We start from the raw sequence: 21,679 nt of genomic DNA on the forward strand, positions 1-21,679 counted from the left end.
CCATTTTACGAATAAACATAAAAAAAGCATCTCTAATTTCAGGAAGAATATCATGCTCTCTGGAAGCACCGGCCTTGACGACAGCAGTCAAAACCTGCACTGCCATAATATTGGCAATTAACTATGATATAATTTAAGAGGTTCACCATTATTAACATAAACAACCAAATTATCCAGAATGGAATAAATACTAAATTGGATGAACAACATGTCATCAACAGCAGCATTATCTTTCTATTTTTGAAACATCCATTCACCAGCATGCTGTAATTCTTTCTAAAATAGTCAAAATTATCATTCAAGCCCAATTTGTGGAGACCAGAAATTGTATATTCATGAAATATACTGTACTTACAATTACTGCTTTTTAGCTTTTTGCTCATACTTCTGTTTTAGCATTTGAGCTTTGAGTTTTATTTGATATTGAACACATCAAATGTTTAAAGACATAAAATTGGCATTTAGATCATTTGAAGTCATGTGGAATCATTTAAAAATTGCAAAAACGTACTATTCAAAAGCGAAAACCAAAAGCTACTATTTGATCTTTCACAAAATGAATGGTAACACACTCAATAAGAAACGCAAATGAACAATTTTGAGATAAAAATTAGAAGATAAAGTAACAAACTATTACCAATCACTATTTTTCTTTAGCAAAGACAAAGCATACCAATTGACAATGATTCGATCATGCAAATACTACTTACAAAAAGATATAACTTTATACACATGGAATGACAAGCCGGCGATGAAAGATTCATCAGAAGTTTTTTTCCTTTCCACTTAATGAACACGTGATTAAGCCCTCATTATTTTTCAAATGCACAGGAATATCATTAAGCATACCAACATCAAAAGCTTGTTTGTTCTGACCAGAGCAAAAGAACCGGCAGACTTTTCAGCAGTTAATGGCAAAGGAACAACATCAAGAGTACGCCCAACAATGTTGTTATTTGTCCTGGAAAAACCGACAAAGGAAGAATGGACAATGTGTAGCATGCTGTAGGCTAGAATAACACAAAGCAAGGTTCATCTCAGAAACGTACCAATATGGCATATTTGCCGTTTCTTTTGATAATGGACTTGATGTCTAAAAAGATTGACAAGCATGCCAGAAATCTGAGAAAGAATTCTTACCAAAAGAAACAAGTCAACTGAAGAGCACCTTGCATAGTCACCCAAAACTATAGAAAAGCTTAGTCAATGGAGCAGAAGCCTCCAAATATGAAAAGCCAATACAGCCCTTGAAAATAGTAGAGAAAGCAGACAAGTCAAATGCCTTTCACTTTAGCCCGCAGACTTAAAAGAGGCCGAGTTGATTCTTAGTCAGTATGGATGAACTCAAATGAAATTTTACCGCGTGTTCAAACGGTTCATCTAAACGAATTTTAATTTCCCTACACATATTATTGCCAAATTCATTGTCAATGCAGCTCTAACCTAAAGATGACCCGAATTACACCCCCTTTTATGACCCGAATTATACACCCCCAACTCAAATAAATTGGACCGTGCAGGCAGCTATACAAATGAAGGATGTATTAAACTACCATGAGCAGATTTCACACTCTCACTAGTATTTCAAACCATGAGCTCCTAATGCTATCAAACTGACACCCGGTAAGACTTGACATTCTCCTATCTGAACATTTGGACCTCCAGAAATTTTATTCCATTCTGCATAGAGAACAGAAAACACTTTCTCTAACCGGAGAGAGCAAAAAAAATTGTCAATTGATGCACACGACGATATATGCGTATGCTGCAATAAATTTCATATTATAGCTTCTGCAAGTATCTTTTCATCCATCGCATCTGCCAGTTCAGCACCCATGAGAACTCTACAACTTACAAACAAGTCACAAGCGGATTACCAACATAGATCTCATCTTATCACAATGGAAAGCTGCTGAAAGCAGAAGAGCAAAGGTTCAACAATATCTTTTCAGAACAATGACTACAGGCAAACCTACTGACTCGCACTGGAAATTATAAACACGATAACTGAGGCAGTGAAGATTAGGCACAACTGGGCTACTCCAATCGAAAGTCTGAACAACTGTGGATCCACTCAAGCCCTAGGTGGGACCTCACAGTGGTCTACAGCTGCTATGCAACCCGAGAGCCATTGCAGCTCTTAAAAAGAGTCAAGGAAGAGGATAACGAGAGCAATAGTCATATATATGAACTGAATACAGCACTCAAAGAAACTGAGGTTGTACAAAAGTCCATCTACAGTTTTTCCCCTGCATCATGGCACAGCTAGTGCTAGGTAAAATTATAGTACTAACAGGAACAAGACTTTATTTAGGGTGAACTGGTCAACGAAACTTTTTCCGAAACTCTATCAAATAGTTTCTCATTTCCTCATGCATTCTCTGCAAGAGTAATTCATTGTTACAAGCATCAAGTCTTATCGACATCCAGATAGAGACTGCATAAACACCATGATTTATAAGAAATTAACTGCTTACGAGTGTGTTCTAAATTTGCCCGTTATGAAACTACAATTTTCCCAACATTTTTTTTTTTTGGTCAGATTTTTCCCAAAATATTGCCTACATAAAATTTAGACGTGTTGAAAACAAAGAAGCCCATTGTTGGGCAAACACAGTCACAGCTATCAAACTACACATGCATATAAAAAACAAACAGATCATTTCAAAAATATTATGATCACCTCAAGCCAAAGGGTCCATAAGATCAACTTATGCTTTTATGTTAGTTTCCAACATTAACAACTGATCTGCTTCGGTACTGTTCTATTGACATAGAAATTGTTCCATTTAGAATTGTTACAGCTGCTCCTTTTGCTGAATAAAATATAATCATATATTTAATGCTTTTAAAAAGTAAATTGGATTTGCTACGGTCACTAGCACTGGAAGCCACTAGCCCTGGTTCTGATTTCAGATTCAATTGGTTGTTAGCATCTTCCTTGTCGATATGTGAGCAACGCGACCGTAATGCCCATCTTTACCACTCTCACAACGCCTCCATCCCCTCCGAAACAAATAACATAAAAAATTCAGAAAGTGCAAATGAAAGAGAAGAAAGATAAACAACATAACTCCTTTAATGACTGCCTGACACATCACGGCAGAGGAAACCACCAACTGAATAGGCCGTTGACCTTTAACCAAAAAAGAAAAGGCAAAATACCAAACAAATCCTTTTCTGGTGGGATAATTTTCTCATGGAAAATAATTGAAAGAATTACAGGATCAGCATAAAGCAATTAGGCATATAGGCACACCGACTCCAGCTAGTAATTGTTACTTCGGATCACAAGAAAGTAACACCTAATAAGGGAAAAAAGATCGCGAGTTTTTCTCTTTTCTCGTGTGCGCACGACGGAAGGAGAGAGAGAGAGAGAGTATTTGAAGGCAGGAGGAATAGAGTAGCAAACTTAGCATATAGAATTGATCACACAACAGAATATCCATGTGAATGAGCATACCTCAATTAATGCATCATGTTTTTTTTAGCTCCTCTTCAAGTTTCTTGGTCACTATTGAAACCATTGTATCTTTCAGAAGTGACTGTACTTCGAGGCCTGAATCTACACCAGATTTTGACTTAGTTTCACTTGAATGAAGGGCGTCATTAAGCTGATGCTCAAGACTTCTAATCTTGGCCTGCATTATGAAAATAAGGGCAAAAGAAAAATTTCATTACAAGAGTTGCATTTAACCTGGAAGCAGAAGATGCCATATCACATATCTGACTTTCTAATATTGGATGACCATATACCCAAAGAATTATCACAGACAAGAAGTGCAGCATGTATATATTTTGTTGAAAATATGTCTCGAGTTTAAGCCCAAAGCGAAAATCTGAATATTCGGAATTGGTATTTTGCGGACGTCCAAAATCGAGCAAAAGGAAATATTGGAAATTTGCTTTTCTAATATGCAAGAGTTGGCAGCAAACAAAAGAAAAGGAAAATAGAATGAATATTTATTCTTTCCTAATTTTAGTGGGAGTCACGGTTTGCCAAAGAAAGAAGAAATAGGAAAGTCCAAACTTGGACTTGTTGACCGCATGGAATCTCTTTCCAAGTTGGAGTTGGCCACTGTACGTGGGCATACAAATATATACATATATATATTCTTGAACTTGGCCGCAAGAAGAAGAAGTCTTGATGCGCCATTGTTGATAAAGAAGTCTTGAAGCGCCGCGGTTGACGTGAAGACGTTCGTGAGTGCTTGGCGGTGGGTGTTTCCGTGGATTCTCGTTCGTGAATTACATCCAAGAAGAATTAGTGTTCAAGCGTAAATCTTGTGTTAAGATTTGTGTATAATTCTTTTGCGAGATTGAGAGATTATTTCGTGAGGAATTGTGGGGCTAAACACTGCGTGAGTTATTGGGTGTAATTGTGGCTTGAGAAACACCGAGAGTGTTTGAGTGACTCGAGTGTGGTTGTAATCTTCGTTGTATCGCTTGATCTATGGTGGAATTCCGTGCTGCTCTCCCCGTGGACATAGGTCTCTATGACCGAACCACGTAAATCTGGTGTCCGATTTATTTTCTTATTCTGTCAATTTTATTGTTCGATCACTTGGCTTCCGCAACAATTGGTATCAGAGCCTGGTGGCTGAGTTAAAGCGAATCGATGGCGGCAGAAGAAGGAAAAGTGAGAATCGATAGATTTGATGGGAAAGATTTTGGTTTCTGGAAGATGCAGATTGAGGATCATCTATATCAGATGAAACTGCACTTGCCTCTGTCTGGGGAGAAGCCAGAGACGATGAAGCAAGCTGATTGGGAATTGCTGGATAGACGAGCTTTGGGTGTTATTCGGCTGACGTTGGCCCGTAACGTCGCGTTTAACATCGTGAACGAGAAGACCACTGCAGGTTTGATGAAAGCCCTGTCGGACATGTACGAGAAGCCCTCTGCGATCAACAAGGTCTATTTGATGCGACGTCTGTTTAATTTGAAGATGAGCGAAGGTGCGTCAGTTGCTGATCATATTAATGAATTCAATGTGATCGTTAGTCAATTGAGTTCAGTTGAGATTGACTTTGAAGATGAGGTACGTGCTTTGATTCTATTATCCTCATTGCCTGATAGTTGGAATACTACTGTTACTGCTGTTAGTAATTCCTCTGGGTCAACAAGTTTGACGTTTGATGGTGTTCGAGATTTAATTCTGAGTGAAGACATCCGTAGAAGAGAATCTGGCGAACATATATCTGCTGCTTTAGTAGGTGAAAATAGAGGAAGATCTGGTACACGTATTAGCAGGAGTAGTATGAACTCGAATAGACGAAGTCAGTCTAGGACTGGTGGTGTTGTCTGTTGGAGTTGTGGCAAGAGAGGGCATCTTAGAAGGGATTGCCTTAAGCTGAAGAATAACAAGGGTAAGGAAATTAGAATTGATCCTGCGGATGATGTTGCAGCTATTGCTGACAGTAATTCGGATAATGCTGATTTTGTCTTGTCTGTCACTGATAATTCGTTGTTTGGCGGATGGATTATGGATTCTGGTTGTTCTTTTCACGCTACACTAAACAGGAACTGGTTTACTACTTATCAGTGCACGGATAGTAGTAAAGTGCAGTTGGGGAACAATTCTGAATGCGATGTTGTAGGTGTTGGTGATGTTAGAATCAGAATGCATGACGGTATTGTGAGGACATTGACTGGCGTGAGGCATGTTCCAGAGTTGAAGAAAAATCTGATTTCCTTGAGTGCCTTGGATTCAGCTGGGTGTCGGTATTCTTCAGAATGTGGAGTTCTGAAAATTCTTCGAGGTGCCATGGTGATAATGAAAGGAATCAAGCATAGTAGCCTGTATGAGCTTCAAGGTGAGACAGTGACGGAATTCGCTGCGGAGACATCGAAAGCATCGGTTCGAGAGTCTGAATTGTGGCATATGAGTTTGGGGCACATTAGCGAGAGAAGCCTGAAGGTTCTAAGTGAAAGAAATTTGCTATGTGGTTATATGGCTAACGAACTGAATGTATGCAGGTGCTGTGATATAGATCAATGGCGGAAAGTGCAGTTTAGTATGGTTGTCAAAGAAACCACGGATATTGCAGAATTGATTCACTTGGATGTTTGCAGGTTGTCGCGTGGTACACGTATTAGCAGGAGTAGTATGAACTCGAATAGACGAAGTCAGTCTAGGACTGGTGGTGTTGTCTGTTGGAGTTGTGGCAAGAGAGGGCATCTTAGAAGGGATTGCCTTAAGTGAAGAATAACAAGGGTAAGGGAATTAGAATTGATCCTGCGGATGATGTTGGGCTATTTTGCAGTAATTCGGATAATGCTGATTTTGTCTTGTCTGTCACTGATAATTCGTCGTTTGGCGGATGGATTATGGATTCTGGTTGTTCTTTTCACGCTACACCAAACAGGAACTGGTTTACTACTTATCAGTGCACGGATAGTAGTAAAGTGCAGTTGGGGAACAATTCTGAATGCGATGTTGTAGGTGTTGGTGATGTTAGAATCAGAATGCATGACGGTATTGTGAGGACATTGACTGGCATGAGGCATGTTCCAGAGTTGAAGAAAAATCTGATTTCCTTGAGTGCCTTGGATTCAGTTGGGTGTCGGTATTCTTCAGAATGTGGAGTTCTGAAAATTCTTCGAGGTGCCATGGTGATAATGAAAGGAATCAAGCATAGTAGCCTGTATGAGCTTCAAGGTGAGACAGTGACGGAATTCGCTGCGGAGACATCGAAAGCATCGGTTCGAGAGTCTGAATTGTGGCATATGAGTTTGGGGCACATTAGCGAGAGAAGCCTGAAGGTTCTAAGTGAAAGAAATTTGCTATGTGGTTATATGGCTAACGAACTGAATGTATGCAGGTGCTGTGATATAGATCAATGGCGGAAAGTGCAGTTTAGTATGGTTGTCAAAGAAACCACGGATATTGCAGAATTGATTCACTTGGATGTTCGCAGGTTGTCGCGATTTCCTTTGAGGAAGAATGCCAGATTTATGCTAACAGTTGTTGATGACTACTCGAGGAAGACTTGGGTGTTTGTGCTAAGGCACAAGTTTAATGCTGTTGTTAGGATCATGCAGTTGAAAGCTTTGATCGAAAAGGAGACTGGTAAAACGATCAAGCAGGTGCGGACTGACAGTAGTATGGAGTTTTGCTCGAAGCTGTTAAACGAATTCTGCATGAAGGAAGGCATAGTGAAACACCGCACTAGTGCCATTGAACCACAACAGGTTGCAGAGTTGATGAGCAGAACATTACTAGAGACGGCCCATAAAATGCTCTCTAGTGCTGGTATGGCTAGGAGATTCCTGGCGGATGCGCTTAGTACGGCGAGCTACCTGCAGAATAGATCCCCATCGACTGCGATTGAATGTCGGACTCCTGAAGAAGTGTGGTCAGGTAACGTTGCTGATTATTCTGCTCTTAGAATATTTGGTTGTCCATGTTATGTTCGAGTTAGTGATGGTAAGCTCGATGAAAGGACAATGAAGTGCATGTTCCTAGGTTATGCACAAGGTGAGCGGGGCTATAAGTCGTGGTGCCCGGAATTAAATTCACCTATTATCAGCAGAGAAGTTACATTTGATGAGTCTCCAGTACTTCTAGCTAGGAGTGTTAGTAGCAGTGTTTATACGGATCTGGACGGTGTTCAGCTTGAGGTGGAGTTGCAACCAGAAACTCCCGAGGTAGCGGGTGCTAGCGAAATAATCGACACGGATGGTGCTTGTAGCGAGGTGGAGCGTATTGAGCCAATAGTTGCTGTAACTGCTGATATTGACAAGGTGCGTATTCGATCTCCGAACAGATATGGATGCAATGATGGTTTTGCTTTATCTGCGATTGAGGAGGTTGTGTCGGAAAATCCTTGTGGAGCGGTTAAAGGTGCATGTGGAGTTGGTGTTCTGATGAGGTCCACGGCTATGGCGAAGTTCAAGCGAGGCTTGGGCTTGAAAGACGTCTGTGGCGGTTGAGCCCATCGAGGGCTATGGGAGAGTAGTAGCGGAATTCGGATTCTATCAAAGCGATTGTGACATGGCTCAAACGTCGAGCCAAGGTGGAGATTGTTGAAAATATGTCTCGAGTTTAAGCCCAAAGCGAAAATCTGAATATTCGGAATTGGTATTTTGCGGACGTCCAAAATCGAGCAAAAGGAAATATTGGAAATTTGCTTTCCTAATATGCAAGAGTTGGCAGCAAACAAAAGAAAAGGAAAATAGAATGAATATTTATTCTTTCCTAATTTTAGTGGGAGTCACGGTTTGCCAAAGAAAGAAGAAATAGGAAAGTCCAAACTTGGACTTGTTGACCGCATGGAATCTCTTTCCAAGTTGGAGTCGGCCACTGTACGTGGGCATACAAATATATACATATATATATTCTTGAACTTGGCCGCGAGAACAAGAAGTCTTGATGCGCCATTGTTGATAAAGAAGTCTTGAAGCGCCGCGGTTGACGTGAAGACGTTCGTGAGTGCTTGGCGGTGGGTGTTTCCGTGGATTCTCGTTCATGAATTACATCCAAGAAGAATTAGTGTTCAAGCGTAAATCTTGTGTTAAGATTTGTGTATAATTCTTTTGCGAGATTGAGAGATTATTTCGTGAGGAATTGTGAGGCTAAATACTACGTGAGTTATTGGGTGTAATTGTGGCTTGAGAAACACCGAGAGTGTTTGAGTGACTCGAGTGTGGTTGTAATCTTCGTTGTATCGCTTGATCTATGGTGGAATTCCGTGCTGCTCTCCCCGTGGACGTAGGTCTCTACGACCAAACCACGTAAATCTGGTGTCCGATTTATTTTCTTATTCTGTCAATTTTATTGTTCGATCGCTTGGCTTCCGCAACATATTTTTCTACATCTAAGTGAAGTCACTTACAGATTAAACCAAAAAGAGGGAAAACAATTCATGGCAGGACAAGAAGATGCAAAAACTAGTTTCCAAATGACTTGGGTGCATTATCCCTCTTTAAAAAAGTAACTAAGTGACCAGATAACATGAAACACAGATAGGGCTTACAGATCATGACATAAAAATGAAAAGCAACCGGCCAACTGAAACGATACAAATTGTCTAATGCATTCCCATTAAATGTTATTGCAGCAGAACTATGTGTGCCAAACTGAGGTACATAAGAACACCCTCACGCACTTTTGTGGATGCTGAGATAGCATCTGCAAGCCCACAAACACATACACCAATGAGAAAGCATGGGCACACAAGCACATGCTCCCACTTAAAGGCACACAAAGACCACATGCAGACACCAATATCTCTGTACTTCAACAAAACATTGGAGCCATATCAATTGTCTCCCATCATATACAAACTAAAATTATATCGACTTTTTTCAGTAATATTTGGTGGTTTATTTGACAGAAATAGGACCATTGTCAAAACTTTCCAGGAGCAACTATAGCCATAAAAAGCATGTTTCAAGAGTTCCAAGAGGCAAATCCCAAGAATCCAAGATCTATAAAAGAACAGCAAAGCATATGATCAACTTAGTGTTGAGATAGATGAAAAAGCACGTGCTGAAAAGCATTAAGTTTCAAATAAGACGAACTTGCAAAGACTGAATAGCTGAATCTTGGTGCTGTATCTGCAGCTTCTGATCCTGCTGCAGCTGTACCAATTGAGCAAGTTGATTTCTGAGCTGTGCATTCTGCTCCTTGCTGTACCAATTGAGCAAGTTGATTTCTGAGCTGTGCATTCTGCTCCTTCTCAATCTTATGCTTATCTGCCAGCATTATGTTCTCAGACTGCATCAGAAAAGTTACGATTTCAGTACATAATCCTCATTAAAAATCACAGATGCAAATCATTTCCAAATTAAAACATGACATTTTCCTGGATTTATATTGAACTGCTCATGCACATACTAGAGATGAGGAAAAAGTTAATTATGGGTGTTAACATCATAGAATATTTCCCATAAACTTTATCATGACTAAAAACTTTGATAATCAGGAGTGCAAATGACATGTATCAACCAAAGTAATTGATCATCATACAAGTTCCACGCAAAACTTGGAGAAATGCCACCATGAAGTTGCACACCTTCGAATCTGACTGCAGAGTATAAGAGACCTTCCATGCCTTCTGAACTTCATTAAAAAGGACACATTGATCATTTGCATCTTTCAACCCTTGTTTTAGCCCCTGAACCTCTTGTTTAACATCTTGTAATTCTCTCTTTTTCATACAACTCCTTCCTCGCATCATTGACCTAAAAAAGATAAAGAAACCCACCTGCAAAATTTCAGTGCTTTTTCCTCTTTTTCATGACAAATAATAGAAATATGTTATCGCAGAGGCCAGGAATTCTGTATTAAAGTGCTTTTGCATTCTATTATGATGACAAGATATCGAACAAATCACATCACAGGGGACAAGCTGAATAGAGTATACTCGTGATAACTAGAAATTTAATAAAAATTGACAAGTCACTTAGTCAGGCAGCAGGCGACCGAAAGGTGAAGTCAGACATCGACACCTTCTCACGTCCACTAAAATCAAAAGCTTTAAGGGGAGAAACAAACAAAATTTTCTAATGTGGGTTTGTGCCCATAGACCATAGACACTAGTTCAACCAAAAATCCCAACTAAGGTTCAGTCTACCAGGGAACACAGAACATACAACGTCCCGCCATTTCTTTATCGTATCTCTGTTTCCAAGGCTTAGCATAGCATTTCGTGCTCTGGAAGCAAAATTAAGGGATGATAACGTCTCGGATACATTTGATGCATCAGGAGACACATTAACAATCAGCAGAGTCTTGGAGCTTCCGCCTGTAGAGACATTTAGCAAAATAAAATGAACAAGCCATTAGAAATTAATGTCTGTCACTGCAAAGTTTCTTTGCTCAAATGTTTTAATTGAGACTCAAGGAAAAAAGAAAAGGTGCAACCTTCAAATACGATCACAAATTCATCAGCTGAAACAAGGATACCATGAAAACATTGACAGCATAAGCTCACACGACATTCTAGAACGAATAGTCGATATCTTGTGAATAAGCATCAAATTCATAATGGTCCTTCGTTGCCATAGGAGTGGAAATGAACTACTTTTTTTTAGGCTCAAATAAAAAATATGTAAAAAACAGTCATTCTGCAAAGATGAGACACTTCTCCAGAAAATGGTGCAGGTATTGTCATGAACACCTCTCTATCGAGCCAAGTATTCTCGCCTCGGTGCCCGATACTTCTTCCGTATGATCCAATCAGCCATGATGCACTCGACGTCTCGGTCATACGAGGTTTTTGCCTCAAGCGATTCCTGCTGCGATTCCCCTCAATCCGAATCTCCCTCATCTACATGAAAAGGCTGGAGCATACTTACATAGAACATCGGGTGTAGCTTAAGCTTAGATGGCAAGTCCAGTTTGTATGCGACCTTCCCAACCTGTTTGACCACTCGAAAAGGCCCCTCGTAGCGACGGATCAAGCATTTATGCACGTCTCTGTATCGGAGGACCGCATGTAGCTTAGCCAACACTAGGTCCACGTACTGTCACTTCTTGTCGGCCCATTTCTTCATGCGTTTAGAGGCCTTGTGTAGGCACGTCCGCGCCAAGTCTGCTTGCTCATGCTCCGGTATTTGACGATGTGCTTGACGAATAGTTTGGCCGCCTCCTCGGCTGGACAATCCTTTGTTGCGGGCACGAATGTCGTGTACTTAGAGAACATGCTCACTACGACCATGAGGGTCCGACATCCTTCGGACTTGGGTAAATTCACAATAAAGTCCATGGAGACACTCTTCGATGGATGTTCTGGGACGGGAAGTGGCTCGAGGAGCCCCAACGGCGAACATTAGTCGATCTTATCTTGTTGGCACACAATACATGTTTTTCACATACGCCTTGATGTCGTCCCGCATGTGAGGCAAGTAATATTGGTTCTCAACGAGCGCCATGGTGCGGTGGATCCCCGGATCTCCCACCCATTTGGAATCGTAGCACTCTCGCAACACTTCCTTCCTTAGTTTCCCATAGAGTGGCAGATATAGACGCCATCCCTTAGTGTAGAGGAAATCGTCCTCCCTCCAAAATTGCCTGGTTTTGCCTTCCAGCGCGTACTCAAGGAATTGCCGAGCCGTTGGATGATGCTTGAGCCCCTCCTTGATACAGTCGACCCATGGGCAGCTGGGTTGACTTATGATGTTAGACAACTCCATCTTTCAGCTCAAGGCATCGGCTACTGAATTAACCTTTTCTGGTTTATACTCCAGCACGTAGTCGAACTCGGCCAGGAAGTCTTGCCACTGAGCTTGTTTCGGACACAGCTTCTTTTGGGTTTGAAAGTAGCTCGTGGCCACGTTATCCGTCCGCACGATGAGCTTCGATCCCAGGAGATAGTGTCTCCATGTACGAAGACAGTGCACCATCGCGGTCATCTCCTTTTTCTGGACCGGGTAACGTCGCTCGGTCTCATTCAACTTCTGAGACTCAAACACCACCGGATGTCCCTCCTGCATGAGAACACTACCTATCGCAAAATTTGAAGCGTCAGTCTCTACCTCGTATGGCTTGGCATGATCGGGCAGCACGAGCACTGGCTCCTCGGTTATGGCCCGCTTTAGCAGATCAAATGTTTCTTGGCATCGATCCGTCCACTCCCATGGCCTTCTTTCTTTAACAAGTCTGTGAGTGGCACGGTGATGCTTGAATATCCCCGAACAAAGCGTTAATAGTAATTTGTGAGGCCAAAAAATGACCTCAACTCAGTCACCTTGGTCAGGGGCTCCCACTCGACAATGATACGAATCTTGGCCACGTCCATCCGTACTTGTCCATCCCCAACAAGATGCCCTAAGAACGGTACCTCCCGCTGGGTAAAGGCACATTTCTCGAGTTTAACGAACAGGTCGTTCTCACGCAAGATCTGGAAGACTCGCCTCAAATGCTCGACGTGCTCCTCAAGCGTCCGGCTATAGACCACAATGTCATCAAGGTAAACCACAACAAACCGATCAAGGAACGGATGAAGTACCTTGTTCATTAAGGTGCAGAATGTGGCTGGCGCGTTGGTCAAACCAAATAGCATGACAAGGAACTCATATGACCCGTATCGCATTATGTCACACCCTGAACCCCATCGGGCACGCGACACCCTTACCTGGTCAATCTATGCGACGTCCCAGGAATGTCGCCGACCTCAAAACGCCATCAGAGATTTAAAGCCACAGCGGATACAACAAATAATCCCGAACAATATAAAACTGGGGAAAACATTCAGGGAGAATGCACATATTTCTTTTCATTCCAACTTATAGAATATTCACAATTACAATCTTAATATACAAGTGCACACCGTACTGTCCACCTCCGATAACAAAAGGACTAGATGACCTGGCGTCCTAACTTCCAAAAATGGTACACCTCAAAAACTCTGATTAGACCCATGTACTAATCCCTACGGCCCTTACTCGGCGTCCACTCCGAGTCTGATTCATCATCATCTGAATCCGAACTCCCTTGAACATTTTGCTCCTCTGAGGACTCCGGTTCTGCTTCGATCACAATCGGGTGATTGATGTCGCCCGACTCAGCTGGAGCTGCGTTCTGATACTCCTCAGCCAGAAAATCGAAGAAATTATACTCAGGCACGTAATTGGGATCCATGTATTCCTCAAAAGGGAGTATATACTCCGGGTCTCCTACCGGCTCTTCAGACTCGCCAGGTTCGTCCTCGGGTTCCACTTCGGGTTCTACCTCAGCCTCCGCTTCCTCTGGTTCTTCCTCGGGGATCAGTTCCAGATCGATGTCCATTGGATCGTCTTCAGCTTGCGACGCTTCGGGCTCAGGTTCATGCTCAGCCTCTGAAGATCCCTGAGCTGCAGCCGCTGATTGCAAACCCGACTGAGCTAAACTAATATCCACACTAGTCAACTTTCCGTCTATCGGGGGTACGGCCGTCGGGTCCCAATCCCCTACTAAATCAAACGGAACATCGAAGCCTCTAACGGGCCCGAACTCATCCCCGGCTTAATCCCGGAAGAACCAGGCAGTGTACTTATGCTCTTCCCAAAGAGGCAAACCTACATCTATAAACACTGTAGATGTGTGCTTAATCCAGGTCATCCCATCTCCCATCGGAAATTCTGTAGTGTCAACCTCGGTGTGCACTGGGACCCCAAAACGTTCTGGTGGCGGCGGTGGAGGATTCATGGTTCCTATCGGGGTTCTGAAATGTTGGTTGAAACAACCATGAGAACACTTCTCAGCAAGTTCACCCCTAAACCCCACCTAGGCTATCACGTACCTCCAGACAATCACCCAAACACACAATCACACACATACCATCATCACATAGCAGGTACATCAACACAATCACAAGCATGCACAATTCTCATGTCATGCACTCATTCCATTCTCATCATATCTCATCCACATTCCTCGCCAGTGACCCGCGTACACGTACACGCCTCAGGTACACTGCGACCTCTTTTCACATCACTTCCGGGCCCACGTAAGCGTACACGCCTCAGGCCATGTTTCTTGCCCGCGTAAACGTACACGCCTCAGGCTCAACATCTACCACCTACTGCACAACCTGCGTTAAAGTACATGCCTCAGGCTGGCAGTCTTCCGGTAATACCGGGCATCGTCCCGCGTAAACGTACACACCTCAGGACAGCACAATTTCCACGATTTCACATATCGTACCACGCACTATTTCTCGTTCTTTCACACGTGCAACAATCACTTGCCACATAACTGGTCAATCGCACGTGACCCGTGCACGCAACAATTATACATAAACCATGCTCACTCAGCATTCAGCACGGCCAATTTTAATAATTAAAATAATCTGGCCCAAGCGTGCACCCAACAAACATAATTAACTCAATCAATCGTACAATCACACATTTAATTTCACCACCACAATTTAATTATTTTCAAATGCACGTTAAACACAGAAATCATTATTTTTCTCCCACCAAACGAAGCTAAATCGCTTCCGATCCTTCACGGGACTTTCTCACCATAAATTCTCGGTTCTAAAAATCCAACTCGCGTCCCAATTGGCCCATCACGGCCCCATGAACAGTAGACCACAGCCACTGTTATTTTCGAATTTCCAATAAATATTGCCCGAGTTAAATCCTAAGGCCCGCCATAAAATTTCCCCTCCTAATTCATGCAATTCCGCACCTAACTTATACCAGATTTCGCCCAAAAATCGCCCGTCGATACCCGAAGTCCTAAGTTGGGTTTAGAGCGCGACTTACCTGCGTTCTAGACTATCGCGGCTAGAACGGAAAGCGGTGGCACTTAATCGGGAACGGCGGCGACTACGTACGGCTCCCGGGTGGCGGCGATCAGCTTGGGTGGCGACGGCGTGGCTTGGGCGGTGGCCGGTGAGGCTCACGGCCAAGGGAGAACCGAAAGGGAGAGAGAGACGGACGGCGGGATGGGGGTGCGGCAACGAGGACGGCGCGGCACGGTGGCGGTCCGGCGGTGCGGCGGCGGCGGCGTACGGCTGGTGAGGCGTCCGGCGAGAGAGAAAGAGAGATTGGGGGGGGGGGGCTTCACGGCAAAAAGGGGGAAGGGATTTCACGATGGAGAGGGGAGAAAGAAGAGAGAGAGGAGAGAGAGAAAGGGGGTCAAGAGCTAATTATCTAATTTTGACCACTTTTTAAATAATTTACCAAAATACCCCTCTCTAATCTTTTTAATCTGACGGCCGAGATTCGATCCAATCTAAAAATCAACGGTTAGGATTGAATCTTAAAAATATCCAAGGGTAATTATGCCTTTTGCAACTTTGGGCCTAAGATAACCAAAATGCCCTTGTCCAACAAAACTAATCCTTTATTAACTCTTAGGGGCATTTTGGTCACTTTCTCCGTTTCTCATCGAAATCAAGTTTTTCTAAAGAATTCGGGCGCAACAAAAATTACACGCTACAACCGCAACGTCATCCTAACGCTCCGTTGTGACTTCCAAATTTTCCGGTGTCCGATTTGGGCTAAATTAAATAATTAAATTCTATTAAACGTAACTCGAGTGTTTCTCAAACTAACGGGCGGCTTGTTGGGGAAATTCGCTTATTCGACCCGTGACTGACATTAAATCGAGTCACGTGCAATTTATTCAGACCGTCACGACTTCGGTTGTCAATAAAATCGCGAGGATCAATTACTAGATCCGTGGGGCACGATCGTTCGGTATAGGTTCAGGATCGTTCGTCAATTCATTTCGTGGTCCAGCGGTATCACCCGCGATCCACTACTATGACAGTGGCGAACTGACCCCTGACTCTCCTTAGATCGGCCAACAGTGGCTCAAAATATCACCTCGACGATTTAATGGTCGAAAGTCAATCCACGATCGAATTTTATTTAGTCGTACGAATTTAATTTCCCCGATTAGCCTTTCCCTAATGGTTAGCATCCCAGGAATGATCAGTTCCGGGCGAGAACTAACTACGAGTACATTCATAAAACTCAGTATTTTACAAATCCCAAATGGACTATTTTTCAGGATGTCACAACTCTTCCCCCCTTACAGAAATTTCATCCTCGAAATTTACAAATCTCACCACTACCCAGAATTTACAAATCCTCCTACTGCTCAAACAACTGGGGGTATTGACGTTGCATCATCTCCTCACTTTCCCAAGTTGTGCCCTCAGTCCCGTGGTGTTCCCAAATGACTTTTACCATCGGGATCGTCTTGTTCCTTAGAACCCGTTCTTTCCGATCTTCAATCCTTACCGGCCTCTCGACATATGACACTTTGTCATCAACTTCGATCTCGTCGTAATTCAGCACATGCGTCGGGTCCGGTTCATATTTTCTTAACATCGATACGTGGAACACATTATTCACTTGCGATAAATTAGGCGGAAGTGCAAGACGATATGCCAAATCTCCAATTCTTTCCAGTACTTCAAATGGTCCCACGTACCTCGGACTCAACTTTTCCTTCTTTCCAAATCTGGATAGTCCCCTCATGGGCAATACTTTAAGAAAAACATGATCCCCGACTTGAAACTCCAATGGTCTTCGCCTTCTATCAGCATAACTCTTTTGACGGCTCTGCGCTGTCCTCAGCCTTTCGCGAATGATCTTAACTGCCTTAATTGACTACTCGACTAGCTCTGGCCCAGTTATAGTCCTTTCTCCTACTTCATTCCAGCACACGGGCGTTCTACAAGCCCTACCATAAAGTGCTTCAAAAGGCGCCATTTCAATGCTCTGCTGGAAGCTATTATTATAAGCAAACTCTACTAAGGGCAGTTGCTCTTCCCACTTACCCTGAAAATCCAGCATACATGCCCTGAACATATCTTCCAGAGTCTGAATTGTTCTCTCAGACTGACCATCCGTCTGAGGGTGGTAAGCTGTACTGAATTGCAGCTTCGATCCCAATGCCATTTGCAAACTTTTCCAAAAATTGGCGGTAAATCTGGGATCACGATCTGACGTAATTGTTACTGGTACCCCATGCAATCGAATTATCTGCTGCACATACAACTCTGCATACCGCTCCAATGCGAAATCTTTTCGCACAGCCAAAAAGTGTGCCAACTTGGTCAACCTGTCGACAATCACCCAAATAGTGTCATGGCCTCTTTGGCTTCTTGGCAATCCCGTCACAAAATCCATGGTTATATGTTCCCATTTCCATTCCGGGATTTCCAAAGGTCGCAATAATCCCCCGGGCTTACAATGTTGCGCTTTCACTTGCTGACATGTCAGGCACTTAGCCACGTGCTTAACAATATCCGCCTTCATACCATTCCACCAATAGTACTGTCTCAAATTTCGATACATCTTAGTACTACCTGGGTGGATACTGTAACTGCTACGATGTGCTTCCGACAAGATTTCTTCCTTAAGCTCAGCATCATCAGGCACACACAAACGTCCACGGAATTTCAATATTCCGTCTTCGGATACCTGAAAATCCGGTTTCCTCTTAGCCTCCTCCGTCTCTACAATCCTTTGAATGTCCTGATCCGAAGATTGCAACATCTTGATTTTAGCCTGGATCTCCGGTTCAATCCTAAGCGTAGCCAACAAGCTCAAGACTTGACTCACTTCGAATCTGAACTCTGAGTCTCGAACTTTTTCCAACAGTGTCCACTCCTTGACCATCAAATATGCTATACTCGACTTACGACTCAAAGCATCAGCTACCCGGTTAGCCTTTCCGGGGTGATAAAGAATCTCACAGTCGTAATCCTTCAATAACTCCATCCACTGACGCTGCCTCATGTTTAACTCCTTTTGAGAAAACAAATATTTGAGGCTTTGATGGTCGGTATAAATCTGAAACTTCTCTCCGCATAAATAATGTCGCCAAATCTTCAGGGCGAACACAATTGCGGCCAATTCCAAGTCATGCGTCGGATAATTCAACTCATGCGGTCTTAACTGCCTTGACGCACAAGCTACTATTCGTCCATTTTGCATAAGAACACACCCTAACCCTTTCAACGACGTGTCACTATATATTTCATATCCTCCAGGTCCTGAAGGAATAGTCAGTACTGGTGCCGTTGTCAATCTATGCTTCAATTCCTGAAAACTTTACTCACATTTATCTGTCCAATCAAACCTTGTTTCCTTTTTCAACAAATGCGTCAACAGCATTGCTCTTGACGAAAATCCTTCTACAAAGCGACGATAATATCCTGCTAAACCCAGAAAACTCCGAACCTCTGTTACCGTCGTTGGTCTAGGCCACTTCATTACACCTTCAATTTTCGATGGATCCACTGAGATTCCTTCTCCGGAAATCACATGTCCCAAAAACGCGACTCGATTGAGCCAAAACTCGCACTTGCTAAACTTCGCATAGAGCGCGTTCTCCCTTAAAGTCTGCAACACTCGATTCAAATGAAATTCATGCTCCTCCAAGCTCTTCGAGTAAACCAATATATCGTCTATAAAAATGATCACAAACTGGTCTAAGAATTTTTTAAACACCCAGTTCATCAGGTCCATAAAGGCAGCAGGAGTGTTCGTTAATCCGAACGGCATTATTGTAAATTCATAATGTCCATACCTCGTTCTGAATGCCGTCTTCGGGATATCCTCCGTCCTAATCCTCAACTGATGATATCCCGTTCTCAAGTCAATTTTAGAGAACACCGAAGCCCCTTATAACTGATCAAACAAATCATCAATCCTCGGCAAAGGATATTTATTCTTAACCGTAACTTGATTCAGCTGCCTATAATCAATACACAGTCTCAGTGATCCATCTTTCTTTCTCACGAATAACACCGGTGCTCCCCACGGAGATGCTCTCGGACGAATAAATCCCTTATCTAACAACTCCTGCATCTGTACTTTTAGCTCCTTCAACTCCGACAACGACATCCTATAAGGTGCCTTCGAGATTGGCTCAGTTTCAGGTGCCAACTCGATTACAAATTCCACCTATCTTGCTGGTGGTAGTCCCGGCAATTCCTGAGGGAACACATCGGGAGACTCGCACACCACTGCTATGTCCTCAAGTCTCGGCTCTTCAGCCGTCGAATCAACTATTGCCGCTAAAAACCCTTGACAACCTTCACTCAGCAACTTCGTCATTTTTAGCGACGAAATCCATGGAATCGAGGGTCCTCCTCGACTTCCCACAAATTTAAATTCCGGATGTCCAACAGGATTAAATTGGATCACCCTACTACCACAATCCATTACGGCTCTCTGCTTAGCCAGCCAATCCATACCCACGATTACATCAAAATCATACATATCTAGAACCGCTAAATCAATCTTCTCCTCCCTATCCCTAATCACGATCTTACAATCTGGACACCCCATTAAGACTAACATCTTTTCATCTAAGGGAGTCGTCACGCATAGCACAACATCAAGCAATTGCGGTTCTATTCCAAGCAACTCAACAAACTGTCTCGATATAAAAGAATGCGACGCCCCGGGGTCAAATAAAGCATACGCAGCATGGTTGCACAGAGAAATCGTACCTGTGACAACCCCTGGTGCGTTCTCGGCTTCTCTTCTGGCCATGGCATACACTCGTCCTTGTGCCGGTGGCCTATTCTGATTTGGTGCTTGAGCCGCTCCAGCTTGATTCCCATTTCGAGGTGGCGGCAACGCAGGCGGCCTATTCTGTCTGGGATTGGGGCAATTCCTTATGTGGTGACTGAATCCCCCACATCCAAAACACGCTCCACCCCGGGTTGGACAAGGTCCATTCCCGTGTCGACCTCCACAAATCCTACACGGTCCATTCAGATTCCGGGCCGGCTTCCCAATATTTCTCCTAACAGAAGGAGTGAAACGCCTATTATCTATCATCGGCCTCTTCCCAGGATTGCGATTATCTCTACCTGGGTTAAACCTCGACCCAGAAGCGACGGCCCTATCCATCTGATCTCGTTTTAAATTTGGGCCCTATCAAACATTTTCTCATAAGTTCCCAAATTTACCAGTAACAACTGGCTACGGATATCAGCCCTCAATCCGTCCCGAAATCTTCGCGCCTTGTCATCGGGGTGCTCTACCATTCTCGGCGCAAACTTCGATAATCTAGCAAATTCCGCCTCATATTGATCCACCATCATCTGACCCTGGCGAAGCCTCATAAACTCTGCTAGCTTCTTCTCCCTAGCACTTGCCGAGAAATATTTTTCATAAAACTTCTCAGTAAAAATAGCCCAAGTCCAGACTGTACCTTCCGGAAATATTCTATCTTTGGTGGCCTTCCACCAGTCATTCGCGTTATCCTGCAACTGGTAAACCACCAGAGTTACTCTTTCATTATCGGTACACTCTAGTACCTCAAAAGCCTTCTCAAGCTCCTCTACCCATCTAGGTGCAGCCTCAAGGTGACCTTTCCCAGAAAACTTGGGCGGTTTAAGCTTCATAAACTGTTCTACCAGTTGATGCATTGGCCTATTCATATTCATTTGCCCCTGCCCCTGGTTCTCATTATTATTGACAGCAGCAGCGGCCTCAGCGGCCTTGGCAGCTTGGGCAATCGGAGCAGCTCTTTCCTGAGTCTGCTGTTCTAACAGATTTCCAATCCTTTCCAACGTCCTCATAACAACTTCCATTCGAGGATTCTCAGCAGGTCTAGCTTCCACTCTAGGTTCCACTGCAGCTCTAACATCCACTCCTGGATTCTCTACTGCTCTAGCACCCATTCCGAGGTCCTCAACGGCTCTAGCTCGAGCACGACCTCGACCTCTTGTTCCCCTTCCAGCGCCCCTTCTTGGGACTCTTCCTACGCCTCTTCCTTCATTGCTCATTATCGCAATTCTACCACTCTCCTACCTGCTATAATTCCATTTAGGAATTAGCATTCTAGGCCAACTAGATCAATCTAGTTCTAGGCAGTGAATTAACACAAGAATTCACTAAACAAACAATTCCTCGCTACCAATCACAAGACCACAATCACAAGAGTCTGAACACTTACCTCAGGTCCAGACGCACCTGCTTCGGTTATAACGACGTTGATAGTATTCTCTTCGAACAAACCATGCAAAATAGATTCTTCCACTGCATGTAAGTCTTCTTCTTGAAGTAGCTTGGAAGATCCAGCAAAGGTTTCTTTGATGTGAACCTGGTGATAGGGAAGCTCTTTAGCTTTACCCTTCCACACGGATGGATTAATGATGCGATCACCTCGGCTTCCATAGCCTCCATGTTTCTTTCGATCTCGGCCTTGGCCTCAATGGTGATCTTTAGAACTATTCGGAATATAACCTACTCCGTGTTTCATTTT

The 21,679-nt window shown here is 43.4% G+C and overlaps 1 pseudogene; it reads right to left on the bottom strand.

The window, feature by feature from the left end:
* Positions 1-2,289: 2,289 nt before the first annotated feature.
* LOC115686672 (kinesin-like protein KIN-14B) lies at positions 2,290-10,756 on the bottom strand (annotated as a pseudogene).
* Positions 10,757-21,679: the final 10,923 nt, after the last annotated feature.

Source organism: Syzygium oleosum, unplaced genomic scaffold (assembly GCF_021117445.2).
Source record: "Syzygium oleosum isolate NSW1041296 unplaced genomic scaffold, Sole_v2.1 Sole_v2.11, whole genome shotgun sequence".
NCBI lineage: Eukaryota > Viridiplantae > Streptophyta > Magnoliopsida > Myrtales > Myrtaceae > Syzygium > Syzygium oleosum.